Source organism: Tachypleus tridentatus, chromosome 6 (genome assembly GCF_004210375.1).
Source record: "Tachypleus tridentatus isolate NWPU-2018 chromosome 6, ASM421037v1, whole genome shotgun sequence".
In the NCBI taxonomy this organism is placed as follows: domain Eukaryota; kingdom Metazoa; phylum Arthropoda; class Merostomata; order Xiphosura; family Limulidae; genus Tachypleus; species Tachypleus tridentatus.
Window position 1 is genome coordinate 157,256,120 of NC_134830.1, and position 8,150 is coordinate 157,264,269.

Consider the following 8,150-nt stretch of genomic DNA (forward strand, 5'->3'; position numbering starts at 1 on the left):
TGATTGCTTCCTACCATCCTGTTTGTCTTTCTTTACAAGAAACATTTCTCAAAACTGCTGATACTGTTTTCATTCGGCAGTTTTCTCTGTACAGAAATGACAGGTTGTGTGATGGTCGAGTACATGGAGGGGTGGCACTGTTGGTTGATCAACACGTGCCCACCCTGTCTTTGTCACTCAACACACCCTTGGAGGCTGTAGCCATCCGTGTTTCCTTGGGTCATACCATCACTGTTTGTTCTCTGTACCTGTCCCCTGGAGAGACATATGATCAATCAGATCTTGATGCTCTTGTTGAACAGTTGCCATCTCCATTTCTAATCCTAGGGGATTTTAATGGACATCATCCACTCTGGGGAAGTGCTATTATTGATGGGAGGGGCCGATCTGTAGAGCGGATGCTCTCTGATCACAATCCTTCTCTTTTCAATACTGGTTCTTCCACTTACTTTCATGCACCTAGTCAGTCCTTTACTGCTATTGATCTCTCAGTTTGCTCCCCTTCATTATTCTCCCATTTTTCATAGAGGGTTGACAGTAATCCACTAGGCAGTGATCATTTTCCGATCCTTTTGAGAGAGACTGGCCGTGGTCGATGCCACTCTACCCGAGTGCCCCGGTGGAAGCTGGATCAGGCAGACTGATCCACTTTCACTGCTCTCGCAGAACTTGATCCTGCCATCGTAAATCAGCCATCAATAGACGACTGTGTAGCAGCGGTAACTGACTGTATTACACATGCAGCTGCTCAGTGTATTCCTAAAACCTCCACACGTTTTCCACGATATCCTCGTCCGTGGTGGAATCCTGCTTGTCACTTAGCATGGAAGGCTCAAAAGCGGGCCTGGGATACTTTTCATAGATATCCCACACTTTCAAACCGGGTTGCTTTCCAATGGGCCCGTGCACATGCTAGGTGGGTAAGACATCAAAGCCAGAAGGAATCTTGGATTAAGTTCACAACCAGCATATCTTCTACCACCAGTTCTAAGATCATATGGGACAGGATTGAAAGGTTAATGGGCACTACAATTCTGTCCCCTTCTCGATCTTACTCTCTGATGGTCAGGAGGTGACTGATGTTGAACATCGCCAACACTCTAGGTGAAAGCTTTTGCCGGTATCTAGCACTTCTGCTTGTTCCTCCACCTTCCTGGCCATCAAGACTCAGGCAGAGCGATCCTCTTTCCTTCGAACTGACTGTTTCTTTGACTATAATTGTCCCTTTACCCTGGTGGAACTAAAAATGGCTCTTCATCGGTCTGCCAGTACGTCTGTTGGACCTGATGATATTCATTATGACATGCTGCACCATCTATCTCCTACTTCTCTTGATGTCCTTCTGATTGTTTTCAACCGGATCTGGCAGGAGAATGTTTTCCTGATGCCTGGTGCCAGGCTATTATTTTACCTTTCTCTAAGCCAGGGAAAGATCCCAAGATTCCTTCAAACTACCGTCCAATTGCTTTGGCGAGCTGTCTTTGTAAGACATTAGAAAGGATGGTTAATGCTCGTCTTGTTTGGTTCCTTGAATCAAACAACCTCCTCTTGTCCACCCAGTGTGGGTTCCGTCGACAGCACTCCACCACAGACCACCTAATTCGTCTTGAAACATCTATCAGAGAAGCATTTCTCAACCGCCAACATCTTGTATCAATATTCTTTGACATAGAGAAGGCTTACAACACAATGTGGAGGTATGGCGTGTTGCAAGACCTCCATACATATGGGTTACGTGGCCATCTACCCATGTTTATTAAAAAAATTTTAATGGACAGGAGATTCCAAGTTCGTGTGGGTTCGACACTTTCCCATTCTTTTGTACAGGAACTTGGAGTCCCTCAAGGCTGAGTGGTACACTCTTCAGTATAAAGATAAATGCCATCACTAAACAACTCCCTCTCACTGTTGCGAATGGGCTGTATGTCGACGACTTTCACATCTCATGTCAGTCGTCAAACATGAGATATATTGAGCAGCAACTACAAACCGCCCTCAAGTGTACGGAAGTGGACTCTGGCGAACGGCTTTAATTTCTCTCTCTCCAAATCTGTATGCATGCACTTTTGCCGTCGACGGGGTATTCACCCTGATCCTAAACTTTATATCGGTGAAGTTTTGCTGCCAGTGGTCCCGGAGACCAAGTTCTTGGGGCTTATCTTTGATCGTAAACTGACCTTTATACCACACTTAAAGCAGCTTCGGGTCAAATGCACAAGAGCACTGAACATCCTCCGTGTTCTCTCTTTTACCAGTTAGGGGGCAGATCGCTGTTCAATGTTAAAGGTATATCGTGCTCTTATTAGATCGAAACTCGATTATGGATCAATGGTCTATGGCTCTGTCAGACCCTCGCCTTAAAGATGCTGGACCCCATTCATCACCAAGGACTTGACTTTGCACTGGGGCTTTCCGTACCTCTCCAGTTCAAAGTATATACATTGAATCTCATGAACCTTCTCTACACCTTCGCCGTTTGCAACTATCTTTACAATATACTTGAAACTTCATTCCTTACCAAAGCATCCCACCTGGAAATGTGTTTTCCTTCCTCGGTGGGCAGTACTTTTCAGAACAGACGATCTGTCATTGCTCAGTTTGGCCTTCGCATCCGAGCAATTGGATGAATTGGGTCTGTCCTGGATAACATTGCAGATTCCACAGGTCGGCCCATTCCACCATGGCTTATTACGCCCCCAAATGTGACCTTTCTTTCAGTCACCTAAAAAAGGCAGATACTCCAGATTGGAAGTACCGTCTTTTATTCAATGAATATCTTTCAAACAATCATTCAGTTCCCATTTATACAGATGGTTCCAAATCAGGTAATTCAGTGGGCTCTGCTATGGTTTGCTATGGGTCAGTAGTTGCGCCGCAGAATCCCTTCTACAGCTTCTGTGTTCACTGCTGAACTGTATGCCATATCTCTTGCCCTGGATCATATTGCAGCTGAGCAGCACCCAACTGCACTATTTATACTGATTCGCTAGTTCTATACTTGCCTTGGAATCGCTACACATTAGCTCACATCCTATTCTCGCTGATATTCAAACCGACTGGCCCATTTCTCATTAGCAGCTACTTCAATCCAGTTTTTCTGGGTACCAGGCCATGTTGGTATTGGGGGAACGAGCTTGCAGACATGGCAGCTAAATATGTCTGCTTCAGCACCATCACTCTTATGCCTATTCCGTGCATGGACTATGGTGTTTGTCTTCAAGGCTCGGCTCCATGCCAGCTGGCAGTCCACTTGGAGTGAGCAATGCGACAACAAACTTTTCAAATCAAACCCAAATTTGGACTTTGGCATCTAGCTTCCGTAAAGTTCGGAAGGAGGAAGTTGTTCTCACTAGGCTACGCATTGGTCACAGTTTTTTAACTCATCATTTTCTTTTATCTGGAACTGATGCACCAATGTGTAGTTTGTGTAACACTCAAATCACTATCAGCCATGTTTTACTTTCTTGCCATCATTACAATTCTCAACGATGGCAATATTTTAAACATATTTTTCCCCAGGGTCAGTCTGTAACATTGGACAGAGTTATTGGTGATGGTGACTCTGTCCACCTTGATAATGTTTTTAGTTTTTTAATGGCCATTAATCTTTTTAATCTCATTTAAGTGTTGCATATTTATTCATTACATCTTTTTAATTGTGGTTCCTTTTTTACAGTTTTAATCTCTCTTATTCAATTTGACATTGGACAATGGCCAAAACATTAAATAACTCGACAACAGGACTGGAAAGGCCAACTTCAGGTGACTAACGCTACTGTTTGAACTACTCGTTAGTCATCCTGACGAGTTGTTATTATACTTTGCTGCATATCATTTCACACTTTTACTACTTTACTTTTAGTACTGGCCATATTGACTCATAACCCGAACCAGGACTGGAAAGACCAACTTCAGGTGACTGACGGTGGTTTTATACTTACCTGTTAGTCTTCCTGGCGGGTTATGATCATTACCATTCTGCTACAGGTAGTCCTTTACAACTTTGTTGACTGGATGTCAACATTGGTTTTTACGCCATTTTCTGTTTTAATTGCCGTTTTGCTTTTATCTTTAATTACATTTACAAATTTTACTCCATTTACTTGACTTTATCTTTTTACTGGACATTTGGCTACTCATTGTTACAATTTTGCTATGTATCTTTTAAAACTTCCATTCCTTTACATTTTGATACTGGTTGCTATGACACATAACCTGGAACCAGGACTGGAAAGGCCAACTTCAGGTGACTGACGGTGGTTCTTGAACTTACCTGTTAGTCTTCCTGGTGGGTTATGATCATTACCTTTTGCTAGAGTAAATACCTTACAACTTCTTATACTCTACCTTTTATCTTAACATTGTAGACTAGGTGTCAACATTGGTTTTATACTTTTTTGTTTTACCTTCATTTCCATTTATGTCTATTACTACATTTATTTATTTATTTATTTTTTATTTTTATTTTTTTTTACATTTTTACCGAATATCTGGCGCAGATAAACTCGCTGCTTTGTGCCATAAAACACTAAATCAATGAATCAATCAATCAACCTTTATTGTCGATAAGATATTTGCAGGCCATCAGTCATCGGCATACAAAGAGCGTCATAAAAAAATCAACACCAATTAAATTCATCTTCAGTGCTTGAACATGATGATGTTTGCAACGAAACATCCACAAATTTTTCTGAAGAACGTAACAAGTAATTTAAATTGACAGTTCCAGGAACCTTGGTGCCATTATGTGCACTACAGCACTCATATGCTGACTTATTATACTATGGCATGGTTCACCTTAGCAATAGTTTTAGTAGGTGTTGATGGTCTCTTTCCATGTGGCTTATCACAAGGGCAACTTGTGTCCTCAAATTATTTAATCAACTTGCACACAAGAACAAGCCCATGAATATTTCTAGAGTATTTCTTTAGAGCTGCTTTGGTGTTGCATACTTTAATGGCATTTCAATAATTTTTCTATCTATGTACTTTCCATTTGATGTTGATTGGATGAGCTGCATTGCTCTCAGCGAGTTCATTTATGTTGATGGAAAATTATCAGGAGAAAACTCATTGGTAACCCTGCTGATAATGTGTGACAAACGTAACATTTGAATCTTCATAATGCTGTTAATATACTTCCTGTGTAATTTCACCTTCTATCTTTGTATGTTGTACTGTTTGTGAGATATGATGAATTAAACTTTCTTTATAGTCGTTCTGTATTATTGGTAGCAGTTTTGTGTAACACACATGGTACTTTATTTTAAAAATTAAGAACTTGAAGAAGAAGAAATTTAATTATTTTACTGAGATAAACACATATTCAGGGACACTTTGTAACAGCTTGTTTAGACACATTCAGGGACACTTTGTAACAGTTTGTTTAGACACATTCAGGGACACTTTGTAACAGTTTGTTTAGACACATTCAGGGACACTTTGTAACAGTTTGTTTAGACACATTCAGGGACACTTTGTAACAGTTTGTTTAGACACATTCAGGGACACTTTGTGACAGTTTGTTTAGATACATATTCAGGGACACTTTGTAACAGTTTGTTTAGAGGCATTATTCAGTGACACTTTGTAACAGTTTGTTTAGACACATTCAGGGACACTTTGTGACAGTTTGTTTAGATACATATTCAGGGACACTTTGTAACAGTTTGTTTAGAGACGTATTCAGTGACACTTTGTAACAGTTTGTTTAGACACATTCAGGGACACTTTGTGACAGTTTGTTTAGATACATATTCAGGGACACTTTGTAACAGTTTGTTTAGAGACGTATTCAGTGACACTTTGTAACAGTTTGTTTAGAGACGTATTCAGGGACACTTTGTAACAGTTTGTTTAGAGACGTATTCAGGGACACTTTGTAACAGTTTGTTTAGACACATATTCAGGGACACTTTGTAACAGTTTGTTTAGAGACGTATTCAGGGACACTTTGTAACAGTTTGTTTAGAGACGTATTCAGGGACACTTTGTAACAGTTTGTTTAGACACATATTCAGGGACACTTTGTAACAGTTTGTTTGATCTTTGAAAAGTGTGATACCATCGACACATGAGATGAAAATCAAAACCACCACAAAGAAAAGTATAACGTTTTAGTCCAAGGCTTTATTACTCTCAAGTTATAAGTAACAAAATATTGAAACATTTTCATTGTGTACCTTAAGACCATCACAGGGTAAGTTGTTTATCATTAAGCATGACAATGAAAGACTTTAAGGAAAGCTGGATAGAAAACAAACTAACAATGTTTTTAGTAAGTTTGTTTTTTTCATCATGTTCTTAAGACATGAGATTTTTTGTGCTCTTTAGGTTTTCTTTTTGCTGCATTCAGCTTTCCCCACTATTATGTGTTCAGTTTTTCTAAGTATTGCATTTGGATTGGAAGGAGTTTAAATACAAATTATTACACTTTTTTTTTTACTAGTAAGCCTCTCTCTCAGTGGCTCATCATTGCTAAAAAAGCTAGGTGTTGATACTTTTGATGGATTTAGCACAGATAGCCTGTTATATTGATTCATGCTGAAATACAACAACAGTATTTTACTAGTGATTACTTGTTGTTACAAGCTCAGCCCTCTGGATAACTGCTAATAGCTGAATCTGCTATATTTTTTGATACTGGGTTCATTATCATTACAGCCCTCTCAAGGCCTAGAATTTTTATGACTAAACGGTGTTAGTTCAGATATTATTTGTGCAGGACCTTGGCAGTAATTATTGGCATTAATTACAGTATATATATTTACCTTCATTTTATGGTTCGTGTGTCGTTATAGATGACCCTGTAATAACCAGAGAAATTCATGGACCCATAAGCAGTTTTGTAGACACGTGATTTATAAAAAATGTTTAAAAGGATTTGCTAAATGTTGAAATCTGCAGCATACATGTAGATCACAAAGTTTCAAATTTATATAATGCCAAAGAATAACATATTTTCTTACATTTAACATCTGTTTTAATGAACTTATGTTTTCAGTTCATTAATTATAGCATACTAATAGATTTTTCACATTAATATATCTTCTCATGGATGTTTTTGCTCTTGTATGTCTTTTATATGCAAGAATAAGTTTGATTTTAAAGCTCGACCATGTATGTATTAATTAGAAGCTCTGACAGAAAGTTTAGTTGATTGTAGTTTGTTTTATAAATTATGTCCTGAAATAAATTAATCATATTCTGTACTTTGTTGAACAACAAAGGCTTTCCAAACAAAGAAGCTAATTTTATCACCTCTAAATTATAACAACGTATTTAGTAGTGTTCCGAACCTGCCTCACTTAACTAACATTTGTTTAATTCCTTTGTGTAATTTTATCTGCTGCATAATTAAGAAAATTTCAGACACACGTTAGTTCCTTGACTACAAGGAATCTGTTTTGATTATCAGTATTGTCAGAAAGTTGCAGGTATTTTATACACATGTAAAATAAAATGAGAAATATATTTGAGTTAATCTATTACTGTAATGATAATATGGATTAATGGATGCCAGAGTGTAAAATTATTTTTCTTTGGAGTTTTAAAATGCTAATGAAAAAGTAACAAATGCAACAAGCTCTTGAAAGACAAGGAGGAAACTAAAGGAACAATTTTGGAACATTCTTGTTTCTTCTAGTCTAGTTTTTTTTAATGTTACACTTAACATTGTGTTCTTTTATTGCTACAAAACTGCTATGAATGAAAGTGGTTAATTAGAATATCTTTGTGACTTAGGACTTTTAAAAAAGTTTTCTGAGTTCACCACTGTCATCTCAAGATTCATCAAATTGAAAAACACTGTTTGTGTGTCTTGTTGAAACAGTCCTCTCCTATTACCTATAGATGTTCACTGGATTCTTCAATCTAGATTTAACCAAAACATAAATGATTTGTGAAGACTAGATGTTCACTGGATTCTTCAGTCTAGATTTAACCAAAACATAAATGATTTGTGAAGACTAGATGTTCACTGGATTCTTCATTCTAGATTTAACCAAAACATAAATGATTTGTGAAGACTAGATGTTCACTGGATCCTTCAGTCTAGATTTAACCAAAACATAAATGATTTGTGAAGACTAGATGTTCACTGGATCCTTCAGTCTAGATTTAACCAAAAAATAAATGATTTGTGAAGACTA